General features: G+C 36.7%; 1 long non-coding RNA gene across 1 annotated transcript in view; it reads left to right on the forward strand.

Moving 5' to 3' along the window:
* LOC148223418 (uncharacterized) overlaps positions 1–5,521 on the forward strand; it is a 62,348-nt gene extending 56,827 nt beyond the window's left edge. The window contains exon 5 of the long non-coding RNA XR_015804230.1: positions 280–5,521. This is a non-coding gene — a long non-coding RNA (uncharacterized LOC148223418). The remainder of the gene's footprint in view (positions 1–279) is intronic.
* The last annotated feature ends 15,742 nt before the right edge of the window (positions 5,522–21,263 follow it).

Consider the following 21,263-nt stretch of genomic DNA (forward strand, 5'->3'; position numbering starts at 1 on the left):
TCCTGTGGATATATCACTGTTGTAGCCATTTTGAAAATTGGTAAACTGAGGAATGCCTGACTGAGGAAACTGAGAAAATCATACAGCTAGCTGAGAGTCAAAAACAGAAGTAGAACTCAGGGATTCTTCTCTCATCTCCTTTTTCTTCCAAAGCAGACCAAAACCCCTGGAAATGGTTTACATAGGAAAAATTACTCTTTGCATATTTAGCTCTGTTTGAATTGAATTTGAAAGAAATAATTCATGGTTTCAATGTAATAACCTGACTTTTTTTCTTAGTTTTTATAGGTTTTCTCCTCATAAATAGAGCCAGCAATCTGCCCTTGTGCCCTGTGCAGCTGTAGAAGGACCACAGTCCTTGCCAAGAGTATGGGGGGGCTCAGAGGAACAAAGAAGTGGTGAAGCCTGAGGCTGCACACAGAGGTTTTTCATCAGAGGGAGTATCAATAGAGGAAGACCAACATTCTTCAGTACTGCTGGGAGGGGTCAATCCCATTCAGATACTTTAGAAATGAAAGGAAAAATTATGTAAACAAGAAATTTCTGGAAGTTAAAGATGTATGGGGTGCGGTAAGTACCTCACAAGCATGAGATATGGCAACTTCTAAATTCTATTATTAAAAGACTTTCTGAGAGGGAGATTGAAACTAGAATTCAAGGATAAGTATACATGAGCACCATCTGGCTCTTTAGTTTCTGTTCTTTAGACTGGGGCAGTCTGGAGATAGAGAAGACATTATTAGGATTATCTCCTCACAGTTTTGATGCAGCTGCTTATGTGATTAAAACAGCAGTCAAAAGTTGTACTGGAATTTTCTTTTTCTCCCAGAACAATTACTGCAAGATAAGGATTCTGGAAGGAGAAAGAAAAGATGCTGGGAATAAGAACAGCAGCTTCAGATTTTTTGAGCCCTTCTTTTCAGATTGTGACCCCATGTTTGCAGGCTTTGAAACCCTGATAGAAATGGTGTGGGTTTGGGAGGAGGTAATCTTGGCTCAGGAGGTCCGGCAGATGGTGTTGGCAAATGGCACTGCAGGCTCCTGCAGCGTGGTGCAACACTCTGGAGGTGGGCAGGGGAGCAACGAGGTTGTGGGAAGCAGCTGGTGGCAAATACACTCAAGATGGCTCCAGTGAGCAACCCCAAACAGCCTGGTAGGGTGGAGAAGGAGCAGAGTAAAGCTCAGAGCAAATGAACCAGCACTGTGGTTGTGTCCCTCTTGAGGAGGATGTGTGTGAGGTGAAGGTCAGCAGCTGACAGAAATGTGGGTAATGCAGTGCTGTCCTTCTCACCCCTACCCTTTGTGGGGTAAACATTTCTTTACAGAAGCTGAAGGTCTTAGAACCCAGAAAGGCTGCTGTTAAAAATATCTATCTTCATGACTGGAGGAACTCAGTTCCCTTCTATAGACGTGTAAATCCATAAGCTTTCCACTGGAGACTGTGACACATCTTTACAAACCAAGCATTCTTGGGAGGTTGAAAGATGACTGAGCTGCCTTTCTTTCTCTCTCTTCTTATTTTCCTCTTTTAATATTAAAGATGATGAAAATAATCCACAGAATTATTATCAACCTCTTCTGTCTCCAAAGAGATTAGTAGCATGGAGGAGGCAGTTCTTTCTAATATATTGGTGCTGATAGTTTTCAGCTAGAGAAGATTTTAGGTGGTACTTGGGGATAAAGCAATAGCATAAAACTAAAACAGTCAAGAAACTTATGCTTGCATTCTGATTTGTTCAAAGCATTAAGGGAGGTAAGCAGGAGGGATCTGCAGCATTTACACATCAGATAGCACCAGCTTGGAGCTCAACTATTATGAGTGTGAGTTTATGCAAAACAGCTTCACACAGCTTTACCCATGCATCTTCATCCAGAGCTGTGGTATTTTTCAGAGCTGTAGACCTTTATCTGCAAAGACTTAAAAACATGATTAAATTTTATATATGTTGCAAAAAAGATTTTTGACAACAGTGAAAACAAGCAACAAGAATGACACTAGTCTTCTAGTGCATTTCTATAAGGCTCGTTTTATGTCTGGTTAGTATTTACCTTGCCTCCCTATGTCATCATTATTGTCTTTTAGTCCATAAGTGCATCATCTTAAGAAGTGGCTTACGAAGCAAGTGGCTACTAGATACTCAGGCCAGACATGGGGAAAGTACACAAAAAAGCACACTTGGTTGGCTGAATAGGACATCCTCGTTGCAGTCCTTGAACTGGAGTCCATGCCAAACATTCTACGCTGCTGCTTCCAAGATGGACAGATGGGGGCCTTATAAAATAAGACAAGATTCTCCTTCCTTGCCAGTGTCTAAGCATGCTGCCTCCATACCTGTTACAGGTGTTGATGTAAAGGAGCAAGGTGACTCTCTTGCACATCATGCATAACATGCTCAGTTAAACAGAATTGAATATGAACTGTCACATCTTTTGCTGTTGCAAATCAGTGCTATGATTATTCAGTCCATTTATAATTAGAAAGATGGGCTATTGGTTAAAAAAGTCCTTAAAACTGAACTTCTTGAAATCATATCTCCATATATTAGGAGGGATTGGGGGACTGGGACATTTAACGTGTGATTTAAACATAAAGAAAGAAAAAGTGAATGTGAATATAGATAATGTTTTTGATATTTGATTAAATGTAGGAAGGCTTGACAATTGTGGGTTGGGGTTTTCTCCCCCCTTTTTTGTTCCTTCTCTTTCCTGTTATATATCTAACTCCATTTACTATGATCTATGCCTGAATTGCTGGTGAAATTATGATATCGTAACAGTCATAAAGATAAAGGGAGGAATGAATCAAGGAAAGTAAAGGAGCTTTAGTGGTAATTCATGGTACATTTTGTATTTTTCTTTTGTTAACACTACTGAGCAGTACTGCAGTATAGTAGTATAACCTTTTGGAGAGGATAAGTTTAAAATATTTCTTCTTTCCCCATCCTCTTTAACCATGCTATGTTTTTTTATATCACTAATCAGTGATTAAAATACAGGAAAACCAAACTGAAATTTAAAAATATCTCAAAAAAAAAAACCCAAAACCAAAAAAACAACCAAACCAAACTCCCCTAAACCTCACTCAAGTAACAAGAATAAAATAAACCTTTTGGCATTGTTCCTTCATTCATCATGAAGTATATGCTTTATAAAGCTAACACATGGTAAATTATTTGTAGTTCACTTTTAAAAAGCTCCTGAGATATAATGCATCCCCTGAAATGAAGAGACACATAGTTTCTCTGTTCTTTATATGAGACATGATTAAACTTTAAAAATATTTTTTTCAATGAGTTTAAAGAATAATGAAGATATTTAGGTATATTTGGAGCTACAGCACTTTCCAGTGATCTGAGCTGCAGACACAGAAAAGTGCAAAAACAACCTTGAAAATGCTTTGGCAGACTTCACATGTTAATCACTGCAGAATGGCTTCAAAATTAATGAACAGAGTGCAATTGTTTCTATATAAGTGCCTCACTCTGAGATGTAAGTGAAACAGAAATTTAGTGTAGTAGTTTAAAGACAATGATTAATATTTACATTTATCAGCTGAAAAGCACCAAAGTTATAAAAATGTAACCTTTAAAAAGTAGAGTACTTGCTTCCCTGCTAATAGGCAGCTCTTAGCCATCTAAAGTCAGTCTCTTTCTCTCTCCCCTTCCTTACCAGAACAATTGTAATGCTGACAGTAATGCCAAATTCATGTATGTTTTTCTTGTTTTTATGCCATTAAGATGAATCATTTGCAGTTAAACTATATTGTTTCCTCCTTTTTAAATGTAGTTTGTTATTTCACAGCTGTACTCTACTTTTTAACATACATTTACTTTATTTGTATATTTTACTTCAGACATAGTGCTAAAAATCTTATTTATTCTAAGGTGTTCATGAAGAGAATTTAAATGCATCACAGGATAGGTACCTGAACACTCATTGCCAGCTACAATCCAAAATATTGTTGTTCATTGTTCCCTTTTACATATTCAAGAGGTATTTGATCAAAATGTATAACAAACATGAAAACATATAAAGGCTTTGAATTTTCTATGAGGAAAAGAGAATACAGAAAAATAGTATGATATTGTACTCTGCTTAGGGGCACTGGTTAGGGTATTTATGCTGGAGAAAATAGCAAAATGCAGAGAGTCTGACTAGTTTCTTGGAATCTTATGTTTAATACTTCTTCAGTATGGAAATCATGCAAAATTACTTGAAAATGGCTGTCAAGTGTTTGATCATAGCAGTATAGAATCCCCAAGAAGAAAAGGAAAAAAATCCCAGAAAAGTTTTGAGAAGGTTTGAATATCAAGTAACAGACTGGGCTGCTGTCTTCATACTTCTGGTGCGTTTTTAACTAGGCTACCTTGTGTTCTTTTCTTTCCCTTCCAAACCCAGTATTTAAAAGTCCCATATGGCAATAGATATTGCTGGAATAGAATGCATACTGTTCTGGAATCAATTTTATCTGAGTTAACTTTCTGTATTTTAGAATGTGGATGAAATATTTTTCCTTCTCTACATTTTCTTTTGACCTGGTCCTTGCACCCTCTCCATTGTCTTGCCTGCAGCCCTCACAATGGGTGTTTATGTAATATATAGAACTTTCTTTGTCAATCCTGTACAGATGTAGAAGGGGCGGGGGGAGGGGAGTAGTGTAAGAGTTGTTGTGCCCAGTGGCATATATGCTTAGATAACAGACAAAGGAGGATTGAAGGTGACATATTCTGTGTGATAACACCAGACCAGACACATTAGGTATGTACTCTTCATTAACAGAACAAGGATGGGAAAGAATGTGAATAGAAAAAGCAGAATCTTGCTTGGAAGTTCTTGATGCCAGAAGCATTGTTTAACTTTTGAAGAATGAAGTTAATGTTTAAACTTAATTTTCCCTTGTGGTCTGAACTGATGACTCTGCCTTTTCCTCACAGACCCTTATCATAGGAGTCTACTCATGTTCAAGGTCAAGGAAAAAAATATGAACATACTGTAAGGGAAATCCAAAAACGTGCTTGCTTTACTTCATATCCTGCTTAGGAGAGACTCCACGGCTTGTGACTGACAGCTCTTTTCAACCATTAGAGATTTTGTGTCAATAGGTCAATAGATTTAATATCCTGGGGATATCCCCTTCACATTGCTGATCGACACCTTACAGCATCCAAAGGCCTGACCTCGGACCATTTTCAGACTTAAACTGAACCAACTGGATGTCAAACTAGGACTTTGAGAGACTAATCAGAACAAGCTGCATAGTCTGGTAGTACAGCCACGATCTGAGCTGGGCAGATGTTGAGTTCACCTTCTGCAATAAAACTACAGACAAAAGAAATCATAAATTCTTGAGCTGCTCTTTGCTGAGCAAAGGTGTTTGCAAATCTACACTAATATCTACAATTGTGCCAAATCTACATGGATTTGGAAAATAAATTGTGGGAAACTATTATTTGTTTCTTAATGTATTTTTAATAGTGGTTTTGATTGATATGGAGCATATGCCATGTGAATACTCTCTTCTTGTACCTGGTGTCATACAGAAAGTATATGTAATAATATTAGTGACTAATGAACCATAGAAGTCTGAAATTTTCTTCCTATCCACAGTTATAATATTTAAAACTAGTTAAAATATTTAAAAGGTGATTATAAATTCCATTTTTTTTGAGAAATCTTTAGTCTAGACAGATTTTAACTGGAAGTGACACACAAGTACAGACCTTTGTCAGATTCCCTTTAGTATTGTTTGCTTTTCTTTTGTTTGGGCTTGTTTTTAGGTTTGGTTTGGGTTTTGGCTTTTTTCTCCAAGGTGACATTTGTCTTTCTGGCTTGTTATTGTAAGCCAGCTGATGGTGATTTTGAGATTGCATTTCTACAAGTTTTAGGAAAATAAGCGGAAAATTAGACAGCGGTTACCGACATCAGTTCCCTGCTGAGAAAGATACATTTCTGTAACCTAAAGTACATTATTAGTCAACAGAGAGTACACATGGATTGAGACATTACCAATGTCCCAGCTACAGTAAAGGCTTCAGACAGCTTGAATTCCATTAGATACAGATAATACAACTATGAGTCGGGAAGCCATAAGCTTCATGAGTTATATATCACACTGTTTCCTTTCCTGAGTCTAAAGGAAGGTCTTGTACAGGGTCACCAGAAGCTCAAGAGTATGTCACTAACAGCTTGATGGGAATTGGAGCTCTTAGAATGAGTAGCACTGTCACAGAAGGATGGTTTTTTTCCTGTTCCAAATGGATCTCCAGAGCTTCCATACACTAATTAATGATGGAGGCTGCTGTTGTGGGAAAATAATATAAAGGCCCAGATTTTCTGCTGCAGGCAAGGAGCAAGGAGTGCTAATTGGGAGGGAGGTGTGAGCAAAGATGCCACCTTGCACTGACTGATCATTAGCCAGCTTTTGTCCCTTGCCATGAGTTAGAGCAATCTGAGGGTGACTGCAAATTATGTGGACTGTTAGTGGCACCAAAGGGCTGTTATGTTGGCTGGGCCATACTGGTATGCCACATATACTTGCCAAAGTCTGTATTTTATCTTCTAGGGAGTAGAAGTGGAGAACATCATACTTTGGTTTTGAGAAAGGGCTAAGGACTAGTTTGGACAAGTGGGAGGAAACATTAGGTGAAAAACCTAAGTTCTTAATTGGGATTGCTGCATAAGTTAAATCTTCAAGTGTTCAGGTGCTTAGAAACTAAGGACTCTTTGCAGATGGAAGTGAATGGAAATTAAGCTTTCTCTGAATATATATTAGTGCTGAAACTTCTGCTACAGAGTGTAGCAGGTAGTCCATCTCCAGAACATCCTATTTAATCCATTAGGCTGCAGTTCCAGAGCAAAATGAAGCTTCTCAAATTATTTGCTGTAGTAAGTCTCTTCTGAGTATCTACAGTGTCCTTTTGACAAGCTCTTTTATGCACTGGTCTTCCTCCTCTTTAGTTTCTTGCAGGAGTGACAGGATTTGCCCAATATATATGACCAATGTATATAGGGTCAAGGATAACATGGAGAGGTAAAAGTCAAAAAAGGAAAATAAAAAAAAACAAAACAACAAAAACAAAGGCCAGTTAAAGATCTGGAGTTCTCTCTTTGAGTATGATTTATGACATCTAACAGAAATGTGAGCTGTCTTGTCAGCTTTGAATTTGATTTTTTCCTGATCATATTCTATTGCAGAGAGTCAGTGCAGAAACAGAGTTGTTACTGTTCCTGCACGTTATGGTACTTTGGCACTAGGCCACTCCATGCATACATGCCAAGATGCTTTTATAAAACCATTAAAAAAAGGCAGTACTAATTAGATATTTAGAGGACTAAAAATCCTGAAGATTAAAATACCAGTAAAGCAGTTATGGTCACAAGTGTGTTTTACATAAGTAAACTCATAAAGGGCTTTCATCACTGGCAAAAGCAAAAATTATGAACCCCATGTTTCTTTCATAGTGGAACAGGTTAGACTACTAAATGCTTTTTATGTGTACTGTTATTCAATATATTTTTTTCATTTATTATCTTTTCTCATGGTAAGACCCCAACATCATAGTTGTTACTGTACACACAAAAATATAATCTCTCCCTTAAATTGCTTGCAATCCCTTAACTTCTCATTTTAAAAACATGTTGCAAGGCACATTTTAAGGAAGCTGATAAATACTGTCAAAGGTGTAGCAGTGAAAGAATATGGGCATGATCTGAAAAGTTTTATTTAAAATTGTTTGTTTTAATGAAAGTTTCCATATACTGCAATCTTCAAAGTTCCCTAGGCTTCTTAAACAAGCAAAAGAACATGTGAGGAAGGTGAGGAAGCCTACTATGTCATAGCTTGGAGAAGAGAAAGGTAGAAGAAACATTCACAGAGAAACTAGGGGTCAGTCAATGAAAGGAGTGGGGAGCAATTTAAAAACAAAGAGAGGACAGCTTCTTGTACTTCCTCACAAAATTTTGACTGAGTGCTAGACAATATTGTGGGAAATATAGGAAATATATAATAATTTTTCCTATATATATAGGAAAAATAGCTTCAAAAAAGATTAGACAAAGTCATGTAGGTTGAGATTAAGTTACTGTGTTCTCTTTTTAGGATTATCAGACAAGTTGACCTGGCCTAAAAGGAATCTATAAATTGCCAAATGGATGCAGGAAGAGAAATTTAGGGAATAACCATTTTATTATATTTCATCCTAAACATCTTATACCATCAATAGTCAAAGGCAGGATACACAGGCCTTTTGTTTGGTCCAGCTCTTAAACACAAGATAAACGCAAAGTGCTGATCTCAAGTATTGTTGTGGCTGACATGTGAATAATTTCAATAAAGTTTGGTCCTTTTGTGCACTCTGAATGCATTTTAGAGACTCTAGTCCAAAGCTGAGGAGTGAGAATAGAAGCTGAGAAATAGAAGTGCTAATCTTTCACTGCAACCATGGGACAGCAAATAGTCCTGTCACATGACATGAGGATGTAGTCATGGATCTGTGCTATCCATCCTCCTTTCCCCATTTAAATATTTTTCTATATCCACACCTACCTTCTCTGGTTCAGAGTAAACATGACCTCCTTCTGAAACATTGCAGTGAATCCAGGAAACTGGACAAAGCATTTCCTTGCAGCAACATTTGGCCACAGTCTGTATCAGACCAGTCTTATACCTTTGTGTAGAATTAACAGGTCCAACAGGTCCAAGATTGGTAGTAGATCATCTCTTGGCTTTTTTGGACTGGATTTATTGTGTTACCAACTAGCTCATGCTTTGGCTTCAGAAGGTGATGAAATGCGAAGCTGTTTTTCCAGCTGAGTGCAGGGTACAGCAGAGGAATAAAGGTGAGTATATTTATATTTCTGTTATGTGTCCTCATTTGCTGCTATTCTGTTTGATATTCATCTAAATAACCAAAATTCAGGGTATAATTTTTGTCTGAGCTGTGGTGATTCAGCCTTGCACTTCTACACTAACAAGTGCATATGGACATGGACACAGAGAGACACACACAGGCATGGAAATGGCAGGGGGAAAGGAGGGAAATTACATAATTATGAGAATAATAGAAAACAAAACAATGAGGTTGTGATATTTTACCTACAGTGGTGTCTGATTCAGAGACTCTTTGCCTTAAATGATGTTATTCATCAATGTTATCCTGTGTGGATCTCTCTCTGGTTTTGTTCCCTAGATTTTGTAATCCTCTTTCAGTTTGATACCTTGTTTTCTGTAGCTGCAGGGTATAATATAATAAAAATGGTATGCATCCATCTGTAAGTTGCACTTAAGCTGATATGTGCACTGTGTGTACATACACATAATATTTTTAGATAATATATAAATGTGATACATATATAGATAGGCATATATATATATGCATACAGAAATTAATACTTTGATGTATTTAGCATCTTCAACTAATTATACCTTGCAGTCTCATGTTAATTCCCATTTGAAACATTTGGCACTATTCCTCCTAATTCATTTATATTAATGAGGGGAGGATCCTCTGAGCAATAATCAGTTAAAAATCATGACTAGCTTTGTTAATAAATACCAGATTGGTACATGATACTGTATTGGCTTGTCCTTAATTAGGAAGCAGTGGAAGGAGTACCAAGAGGGAAATACTCATAAATTTTTCTTTTAAAGTCTAACTGCTCTCTTTCTGGTATTTGCATCTTTGAAACAGAGAGAAAAATGATAACTTTGAAATTTTTTAATTTTCCTGCACTTAAAACAGCTTATATTTAATTAAGATATACATTTGATATAGAAGTTTTTCCAGCCAGGTCCATGTGAGGAAAGAAAAATCAAGAAAAACATCAGCAACATTGCTAAGTTTTAGGTAATTGAAACACTTAATTTAAATATTAGAAAACTGGAAATTTTATGAAGCATTTGAGGAGGCTGGATGGCTCAGGGAACTAGTAATGAACTAGTGAAATCTTCATTTCTAGATGATTGATTGCAATTGCATCTAGGAAAGGCAAAAAAGTCGTTCCTGTAAGCCTGTGTGCAGCAGTGGCTCTGCTATCAAAGCCAGGTCTTACCCTCAGCTGGGACTCCAGGAGTGAATGGGCAGATGTTAGCAAGGACAAGCATACAATATCTGTGGAATCTGAATTTTCTGGAATGGTAATGGATAAGTTTCTCACATAGCCAATGAATTTTACCTGAGTTTTTAATCCCGGAGTCCTATAAAGTGGCAACTTTTTCTGGCATCACTTAGAGTGATTTCTTTCCCCTCATGCCTTCTAAATACTTAACATCACTGTAGGCTTGCCAATGTGCAGTCCACTGGTGCTTGTTTATGCCAAATACCTCCAGCATATATATGCTTATTTTATCAGTAATCAGTTTTATGAGATATTAATGCAAGAAAAGTGTAGTTAGAGATGCTTGGTTTTAGGATCTACTGACCAGCTGAAAGGCAGGGACTGACAGCCCTGTTCTGTGCAGTGATGAAAAATGAAAGCATCTCTTCTCCTTATCAAAATCTTTTGAATAGGTTAGTGCTTTGAAGCCTGAATCATGACTGTGTTTATTTGAATTGCAGCAACACTGACTATGCTCCTGCCAGGTCAGTGCTTCTGGAGAGAATACGGGTGGAGAGAATATGGCAGTATAAACCTATTATTTGTTGGTCAGATGGGCTTCAAGGTGACCTAACAGGGAACTGTGCTAATATTGATTATACACTCATTTGATCAGAATCTCTTTTCCAGTCCACCTGTGGCATATCCTTGCAGCCCTTCTTTCCTCTACCCATTTGTTCATGTCTGTATCTCCAGAAAAGAAGCCCCTGCACTCTGACATTCAGGGATGTGGTGGCAGTGGGAGGGTTAGTTGTGGGCAGGCATTTGGCACGGTGCTTACTCTGGCTAAGCACTTCTGACCTGGGAGGCAAGAGATCATCCTGTGGTAGGGCTGTCAGTTTGTGAAGCTGTGCCTTCTTTTTTCCCTCCAACATTTGTTTTTTCAGTCTGTTTATCCTGGAAGCAGCTTGGGGCAGACATTTGTTCTTACAGTGCATTCACACAGCTTCTGACACAATGAGCCGGACCTTCCTTTGGACCTGAAGAGTTTCTGAACAGTGACAAGTCCTGACATGGCAAGGAGAGGAGAAAAGCCTTGAGGGCAGTGTGCGGAGAGGGGCACTGTGGGAGGCACAGCACCTTCCCATGTGAGCGACAATGACCTCCAGTGCACGTCCAGTGTCCCGGGGTGGGGACAATGTCTTCTGCACTTAATTAGGATGGACCAAGCCCGTGGTGTGGTGGCATGGGATGGCAGACCCTGGGCACTGCAGGAATGAGTGGAGGGCTGTGATGACAAGGCAGAATTGATAGATAGTGAAATAGATCTGCTTTGAGAAACTGGTTTTCAGACATTTACCTGTATCAAACTTTCTCCAAATATGTCTTAGCCTCCACTACATCTTCTGTTTTGTCTTTTCAACCTCTTTTGTCTTTACTCACTCTTCTCTTTTTAACGATTTCCTATCTCTTGAATCAATAGTTTAGAAAGGCTGCTCTGTTTAGGATCAGACAGGCCTGAGGAGATTTTTGTTGAAAGCAGAAAAAACTTTTTATAGGACTGGGTTTTGTCTCCTGATCTAACCAAATCTGATGTCCTGCTTGTCTCCTCTTTCACTCATGTGGTGACACAACATCAGTTTTCTTTCAGGTTGTGAAGAAAGACCATGAGAGAAGCGCCAAGGGGTGAGGGGGAAGAGGATTGTTGGAGCTGGATAGTGTAGGGTAGTTGCTCCTCTGAGCACTTCCCAGCCTAAGCATCTACCTGAATAATCAATAATGTTTATGACTAAAGAAATAAACGTCAATACAGTCCCAATTTCAATCTCTTTTTATCAATCTTGAGCAGACAGTCTTACTGATTGTCAAAAAATTGTAAAAAAAAAAACAAACTGGGAAATTAATTAACTTTGACTATCTTTTAATTGCTCATACAAATGATAAAATATTTCTAAAAACTGTTTTTAAAAAATCCTTTGACAAGATCTTTTTAAATTTACCAGTGGCAGAATGATTGCAAATATATATAAAGCAGCTGCTTTCAGATGCAGGTAAACTCCTATTGAAAAGAGATACAATCCTGTTTATGCCTGTGTTTGATGATAGTGCAGTTGAGTATTGTGTTATTTAATAATGTATTCAAGCACCTGTTTAGAGAAGGTATATTCCACTATGGTCCAAAATTAAAACAACCCCATTACTTGTCGGGGTTTCATTCATAATTCTTGTATCATGCTCTGATTAGAGTATACATTGAACCTCAGATGAGCATTACCTAAGGCACATTGAGTTAAATGCACTGTATAAACTAGGCACAAACCACAAAGCTACCTTTAACTTGCACAAAACAGCAAGTGGAAATTGATTAAAATATGCATTCTACTAATATAACGGCTGGTCTCAGTATAAAAATTAATTAATGCTAATAGTACACAATCAAAACTGCTTTTAGAAATCTTCTTAGAGCATTAACTAAAATGTTCATCTTTTTAATGCATTTGACTGAACCTCTGAGACTAAAAGCTTTGCTTCCTCCATGCAAATGTGAAAAAAAATCACAGCCTGAATTTTCAAGTGGTTATTTTATAGCAACCTCCCCCAGCCATTTGCTTTTGGATTTCTTGTTAACCTGAGCCTGGTCCCAGGCCATGTGTGAGGTTGTACTATTAGCTACTACAGATTAAGGTGGCAGCCCTGGGAATCGAGGCCAATAACATATGCAGATTGAGCCACAGAGCAGAGAAGGAGATAACTAAATGAAAAAAGGGGAAAGGGTACTGTGTTTAAAGAGGCAGCACAGCAATATTCTAGGCTTTCAGCTCACAGTTATTCTGAGCATAAGGAATGAATATTTAAAAAAAAATACAAAACAAAACAAAAAACAAAACAAAACAAAAACCAAACCAAAACCAAAACCCAACAAAAAAACCCCAACAGCAACAAATAATCAAACCAAAAAAACCCAAACAGTCAACCTGCAGGATATTCTCCCTCTTGGTTTATTTGGTTGGTTTTTACATTTTGGGCAAGATATTTTACTTCATTGAGATGAATTTTCCTCAGCTGGTTTAATTTAAAAAATATAAAACTTTAAAGAGTCAGTTCTGTGGGCACAGCAAGGGTCTAATCCTCTGGCTCTCATGGGATCTTATGTTGTGAGAGGGGCTTTGGTGTAGCCTCAGACTCTGAGCCTCCAAATCAGGAATTCCCTTTGGACAGTACCAAATCTATCTGTATCATTGGTGCATATCTCCAAGAAAAAGGCTTTAATATATGTTTTGAGTTATTTATTAATAGAGGTGGGTTTGATACATCCTTTTTATACATATATAAACATACACACACACGTGCACACACACTCTGGCACACACGTAAGTACATTTATATATATAAACTTCTATTTATTCACAGGTACTGAGTTGTTATCTTTCTTTTGTTTGTCCCCCTATTTCATCTGATTTTTCTCTCTATTTTTTTTCTGTTTCTCCAAATCCCCCTCAGACTTTTCTGAATTTTAGGTCTGCTCTTCCCTAATTTCTCCAGATATCTCTGCATCTTTATAAAGGTACCTAAAACCAAAATCGTCTGGCCTTTAAGGCATGCTACCAAAACCAACAGAAACAGCAACAGTTTATATTGTAATATGTATTTGTCTGGATCTTATCTGCCAAGAGCTTTAACAAGAGTTCTCAAAAACCTGGAACCTTGACATACATGGCTTTTCACAGTTGCATCACCCATCAGATTTTTCTCATTTATATTTTTAGCAATAATTGCAATGAAATTTGATGGCATCACTAAAAAACACAGCCATACAAAAAAGAATCTTCCTATTAATGATGCAAACGTAACCAAACTTCTGTCTTTGTTGGTGCATTTAGCAATCTGGGCAAACAGGAATTTTAGATTCAGTTTCTTACATAAGTTGGAGAAGGTTGCTTGGACTCCTCATTTGTCAGCTTGTCATCTTCAGAGGAAGGAAACACAACTTGTTTCTCCTTTGCTCCTCCTCTGTTTTGTGAAACTAGTTTTGGTTAAATTTTACATTTCCCTGGGGAAACCTAGGGGAGTGCACTGAGAACAAATCAACTCCTGTCTTCCACAGCTGCTCTCTTCTGCCTGTGTACTGTGTCAGCTTCACAGTGGCCAATTTGCCATCTTCTCTGTTCTGCTTTGGGTACATTTTTCATTGCCCTTTACTTTCTTTACAGGTGCAGCATATTGTCTTTGTTCTCTTCTAGGCTTACAGTGACCTGGGCCATCTGAGCCACAAATATCTGTCACTGCTGTCACAGAGATCCAAAGTGCTGCTCCTCTATGGAAGGATACTCTCAAGGCAATCACTGATGCTGTCTGTTCCAGGTTTTTTTCCACTCCTTATACATTTTAATAACCAAACCATTAACATACAGAAACATTTCATCATAAGCCAGGTGAGAGGTAGCTAGACCTTTTTTTGCATTTATTCTGATTTTCAAAGAAAATTTAAAATTACAAAATCTCAACAGATGACTTAAGCAGACATTATTAATGGGAATATTAAACAACTAAAATAAAACCTTTAATGTAATTGCACAAAGTATTCATCCAGCCTTCCAAATGGAGTGAGTAGTTATAAGTTTTGAGAGGACAGATGGATGTGTGCTAAGCCATCTAGCTTCCTGGGTAGTTTGAGAAATCAGTAAGCTACCTAGAAAGACACAGATAACTGGACCTGTGGGATACTCAGAGCTAAGTGATCCTAAAAGGAAGACATCTCTCTTTCAACAGTATTTACAGTGGCACATTAGAGAAATTGATAATCATTAAAGAACTATTCTCAAGGAGAAAAATACAATCCATGGTTACATACTTTACAATTTCTCTCTGGGGATGATGAATTATTGGTAGTCCTGAGAAAGGCTCCTTCCTTTTCATTATTTCAAACCACACAGAGATGAATTTGTAGGTGATGAATATGGCTAAAAGACTGGTGAATGCCTACTGTGACAGGGTGAGCAGCAAGGGTGGCTTGAATCTATCTGAGACCTGCTAAGACATTCATTGGCTGTTCCAACTACATTAAGCAAGATTGCTAGTAAGTACCTTAACTTAAGGAAAAACTCTGTTTTAAAAGAAGTGCTTACCACAGCACTGGTTCAATGGAGCAAACTTTTGATCCATGGAAACCCTGTACAATGTGGATTTTTTTGGAAAGTTTATCTTGATCATATCACAACAAATTACATAAAATCTAATGCAGGAGTAGATTACCAGGGAAAACCATAGGTCCATCTAGTATAGTGTCTTTTAGAAATAGCTTGTAATGGATATTTAAAGAAAGAATTTCAGAAGAAATCAAATATACTCTTTCCTAGTATAGTATTCCAGTTTCTGGTAATGTGATGTGCAAGGGGATTCTGAGCTGAATGGGACATCTGATGTTGAGAGACAGACTTTTCTTTCATGATTGCCAGCTGTTCTCTGAAACTATTTATGATAGTAGCATCCAAAACATATTCTGCAAGGACCTCCACTGTTACATCTAAAGATTCTTCCCTTAGTTTGTTCTGATATTTCATATTTCATTTTGGACAGTTAATCCAAATTGCTTTGTCTTTTTTGTTTTTTTTTTTTTGGTGTTTTGTTTTGTTCTTAATTATAATATCTAATATTATGATTAGTTATCTTAACTTCAGGGTTTTTCCTATAGATTTGCATTTTACATCACTTGTTCTTTCATCACTCAGCTACTCAACATTGTATTCTTCTCATCTAAGCTTAACTCTTTGAATACCAGATACCTACCCTGAGCTTGTTCTGCCCAACGACAGGCATCTAAGAGAAACAGAATCAGTCATTGGCTGGAAACACTGTTGCTTCCCTCAGTGTTTTATAGCATCTCCTTTGATTCATTTCTCTACAAGCTTTCTAATTCTGGGTTTCTTTTTTTGATATTTCCAACCAATTTACCCAGTAGAGAAATTAGACTTACTGTTTTATGGTTTCCTGGGTCTCCCTACCCACTACAAAATGCTTTAAATAATTTCTATTGTATTTCCTACCTCCACTCTTTTGGTACTGAGGTAAATTTAAGCACTAGGTTACACAGCACAGTGAGTAGTTTGGCAATTTCATATTTGAGTTCCTTTAGAGCTCTTGCATGATCTGGTCCTGATGATTTGTCACTATTCATTGTATAAATTTCTTCTTAAACCTCTTTTACTTACATCAATTTAAGACTGCTTCTCCAATTTGTCCCTCCATAAAAACAGTTCTAGTGTGGAAACCTCTCAAATCTCCTCTGCAGCAAACACTGATGCAAAGAACTCATTCAGCATTTCTGACAAGGCTTATCTTCCTGGAGTGTTCTTCTTATGCCTGCAGGCCTGGTTGACTCCCTGGCAGGATTTCTACTTTGAGTTATTTGGGAAAAAAAAGAAAAAAATGTTTTTAGTGAGCTATTATCCAAAATTTCCTATATCTTGCATTCATTTTGTGTTTAGGCTGGTGCAGGTTATATTCTATTTCATTTTTCTTTGTCAGAAAATATAGTACGTGACACAACAAATAAAGGAAGCAAACAAGTAGGATTTTGGGGACAGGGAAAGAGAGCTACAGAGACAAAAATACAAGACTTAGCTATTTTTAAACAATCAAGAACACCTCCAAATATCATGGCTTGCCTACAGAAATTGTGAAAAGGGTGAATGCTACTTAAGAGTGAGAATGATAGCTAATATTTCACAATTCCACTAAGGATCTTGAGGAAAAAAGAAAAAGTTTATTTCCAATTTAAATATTTTTATCAGATTTGAGAAAAGTTGCCTGATATTTCTGATGTCCACAGTTTGGGAGAAGACCACAACAAAGGTCAGTACAATTTTTTTGTTTCATTTTAACCATGAAGTGGTTTCAGACCAAAGAGTTATTGCAATGAGCTTCAAAATGCTGTTGTGTATTTGCCAATGCAATGACTTAAAGATTGCAAAAATAGTACAATAAAAAGGTATATTAAATGGAGAGGATGGTTGAGGAGAAGGTAACCAGGGGTTGTTTATGGTTAGATCTTGTTTGCAGTCAATTTTTGGGAGCAGGTTAGAAATCTGTAAGAGGAAAAGAAAACAAGAAAATGAAGTAGGTGAAAAGAGATGTTTTCCAGAAGCTTTCTGCTTATGCTGCTCATAGAACTCATTGTGATTCTACTCCAAGAACAAAGACTCAAGACAAAAGAGTAGGGCACAGCAGTGTTACCCTCTTCTTCCCATAGTCGGTGAAGATTTAAAAAAAATAAAAAAATTCAAGTATTCTGAACCATAAACTTCTAAGAGGTGGTTCACATCAACACCAACTGCAGACCAATGAAACAAGAAAACTGGTTGAAAAGGTTTTAAGGGAACACGCCTTCCTCCACATGGTTTCTTCTCTGAGAAACCCCTTCCCGTCATGCCCAGTGACCAGAGTTCTGTCATTTAGAAGATTTTTTGGTGAGGTATCAAGGAGTTTAAATTACATCATGTCTTGAAATTTACTGCATTAACATTTCTAATAAGAGACTGAAGAATAATTCTGATTTTTCTTTGTACCTCAGAATGGCAAAGAGTAATCTTCAAGGTAGCCATTATAGTGCACTATGAACAAAGGAGCATCACAGGGACCTTGTGGTTGGTTCTCCACTGGCCATTTCTCCATCAGAGCTTTTAATACACAAATTCTGTTTGCAGTTATTTGCCATGATTAAATCTTGAAAGAAGAATAAATCATTCTCCATTTTTTTTTTCTGTTTACCAGTCCAACAGTACATGAGAAACACAGAAATCTTATTGTAATTTTGCTTATGCAAATTGCTTGACTTTCATGACTACTTTAATTTATTTTGTTGGGACTAATTATATCAAGGAGTTGTTCTCACTTGTGCACTAGTTTCTTTCCAGGATAAGATTTTTTGGTAACTCCAGGTAGAAATCCCCCATTTTGAACCTAGACCTGAAGCAAGGCTGAGAATCTCTGTTAAAGGTCTAATTTTTGTTAAGAGACTAGTACAAAAATGTTTTGTTTCTTCATTTTGTGTAGGAAAATGTCTCTAAGTATTGAAACTGGATTGACATCTAATCATTGCTGACTAGATTGTGTCTTTGTGAAGCCAGAAATGGTGGTTTCTTCTGTTAGAAATTTTCAAGACAGTTACAAGTATATGTGACTTGGTCATCTCAGAAAGAAACAAAAATAAATATTCATCATAGACTGACTGTCCTGGGATGACACCATTTAGTGAAAAATATTGTTTCTTTCTAAAAAATTAATGAGATTATTAAAAAGAGCTGAACACACTTCTTATTTAACTGTGTTAAATAAGTTTTTGTTTGAAAGTTTGAAAGTTTTTGTTTGAAAAAAACATGTAACTTCCTTGATAGGAAGTAAAGATCTTTGTGTTATAGTGCAGAGAGATGTGCAGATGGTAGGGAAAGGTGCCAGTTAAGGTGACACTCCAATTCACATGATCTAGTCACGGCCACACAGCTGTGCAGAACCCTCCATCCAGAAAGCTTCAGGATCTTGGTCTGAGAAAGACTAAGTAGGGTGTTAGTATTTTATCATGCTGAAAACAAGAAAAGAGGAGGAGAGCCAGTCATAATTTTCTTCTTTGCTTTTAACTTTTAAAATTATGCATTCACAGTTTGTGGTCAGATACATGAAGCAGGTATACATGCTTCTGTCCTCATTTGGAACTTTTTGACATGGAAAACAGACCTTTTATATTTTAGACCTTGCAGTATATTTAAACAATTAAACAGTAGATTTAATATCAGCAAGTGTATATTTTTGACTTTATTACTTTATTTTTATTTAATTAAAATAAATCATTAAAGCAATTGAACAGTTGGAAAAGCAGATAAATTATATTGCTTTTATTTGCCCTATACTGTCTACAGTTCTAGAGGACACTTTATTTTCAATTTTACTGAATATGTTTCCCTACAACATAGAGGGTTAATAGTGCTGCAGTGCACAATGTCTCAAAATATCCATAAGCTTATAGGTCTCATAGTCTCATAGTTAGGAGTAACAAACTTATGGATTCTATACCATAATATTATTTGCCTTGATACTTCATCTCAGACACAACGAAATGTTTACAGGCATCTTAACTCAGCATTCTACAGATAGCTGTTTCTCCTGTTTACAAACAAGTTACATTAATGTAATGATTCTGCAATTACATAAAAAGATTACCAGACCACTTGAAAATCCCCTACTAGCATTCTCATTTATATTAGCGTACTGTTCTCAATTAGAGTAATATATGTCTGATGATTCACTTTACTGCAAAACTTAATTTGGTTTTCTTGTTAATTCACATTGTGTCAGTGTTTAAAACCAAATATTAATAAATACTTCTGATTTTTTTTTTTCTAGAAATAAAAAGTAAAGTTAATTGGACCATTTCATCAAGCAATTTTTTATGTTCCAAAGCTTATTTGATTGCTGCAAAATAGCCCACCTTCAGCAGGCACATCCCATCTGGTTGATTTTCAGAGAGGAGATAAAAAAGTTTCTCTGAGTCAGTGGTTAACAGTGCTGGTGACAGAGACATCAGTGACATCCAGACAGTGATCATCTCATTGCAGAGGAGAAAGTAAAGATGAGAAGAAAGTAAAAGCTGCCCTCATTTGCAGAAAGTTATCTTTTCATTAGCTTGCACTCAGGACAAGCTTTTCATCTGCCCTCATCTGCAAAGCCAAGTTATTATAATGGAAGCCACCAGCAGGTTAAGGAGGGAAGGAATTTAAAAGTTTGCGAGAAATGTATGTTAAAAATCTGTTTAAGACAATATGAAAAACTGCTCACGTACATACAAATAGGTGAAAATTCTTTTTCAGCTTTATTTACCTGAGAATGAATTTCAGTTTGAAGAGGCCTTTATGTCGTTTCAGGCAAAGCACCTAAGATATAAGCAATTTTCAACAAGAGTACTACACATTTGTCTTTATAACAATTTGTATGTAACAGCTTTTATGCAAATGATGCTAAAGTGGCGCCTTTTTTCTAAATTGGACGTTTTTATGGTTATAATTTTCTTCTGTAATAACAGCAAAAAAATGGTTGTCCCAGTGGAGTTGAGCATTTCATCTCTAGTGCTGTTTTGTGAAGTTGGAATGACAAGTTTCTTTCATTTGCACAAAGAATGACAAAAAGAAGTATTTTTTGTCATTCTTGTCTGAGTTGGTTGAGGCAGTTACACTTGGAAGCAGCACCAGTCCCCTGATACCAACCTTTTCTCTGCCATCAAGAATGGTATCATAAAGTCATAATAAAACTTAAAGGAACTAAAAAATATTGCATTCTCTCTGTTTCTGCTCTTTGAAGGACATAAATCACTTTGTTAGTTTAAGTAGTTACTGCTTTGGTGTGGTCTTTGGCATTGATTCACACTCATTCTCCAGAGGTCAGAAAGGTGACTTTTACAGACCATGGTTTTAGATTTAATTAACTATGATACAAGAGAATTTATGTATTTCATGCAAACATTCCAAGGCATTAGTATAATAAACCAAGTGAAATAGGCAGGTTCTTGTTGCTTAATTGACTATGCAGTTCTGCAACAGTGATGTGAGAAATTCTGGGTCTTTAACAACGATTAAATTCTATCCCAGCTACCAATTAATTAGTGATCTGTAACCAGGAAACTTTATGATGGATGATTTTACCTCCATAAAGTGATAAATTGGTAGACTTTAATTGAGACGTACAATAAGGTTAACAAAATCTAATTGAAATCTGATACTTCATCTCATAAAGTAGAATCTCATAAAATATAATTAAATGTACCATTTAGTAAAAAATCCACAAATGTTTATTTGAATGTGAACAGCCAATAAATGCTGAGGCCCCTTGTGTGTCTCTCTTTAAACTATGTAGGTAATATCTATACACTTTCTATATATAAACTATAAATCAAAGTCTATTTTTAATCGATCTTCTGCTAGTATTGATTTTTATTTCTGGTACTCAAACATCACCTGTAGTGCTCCTTGGCATTCTGCACATTGGCCTAGTGCTCTATGTTTGCTGAGACAGAGTTAATTTTCTCCACAGCAGCTAGCATGGGACTATATTTTAGATTTGGAAAACAGGGTTTATAATGCCAAAATGTTTGTGTTATTGCTGAATGATGCCTGCACAACATCAATGCCTTTTCTGCTCCACATCCCACCCCACCAATTGTATGGCATGCACAAGGAGTTGGA

The sequence above is a fragment of the Sturnus vulgaris genome, chromosome 6 (genome assembly GCF_052056855.1).
Source record: "Sturnus vulgaris isolate bStuVul1 chromosome 6, bStuVul1.hap1, whole genome shotgun sequence".
Taxonomy (NCBI): domain Eukaryota; kingdom Metazoa; phylum Chordata; class Aves; order Passeriformes; family Sturnidae; genus Sturnus; species Sturnus vulgaris.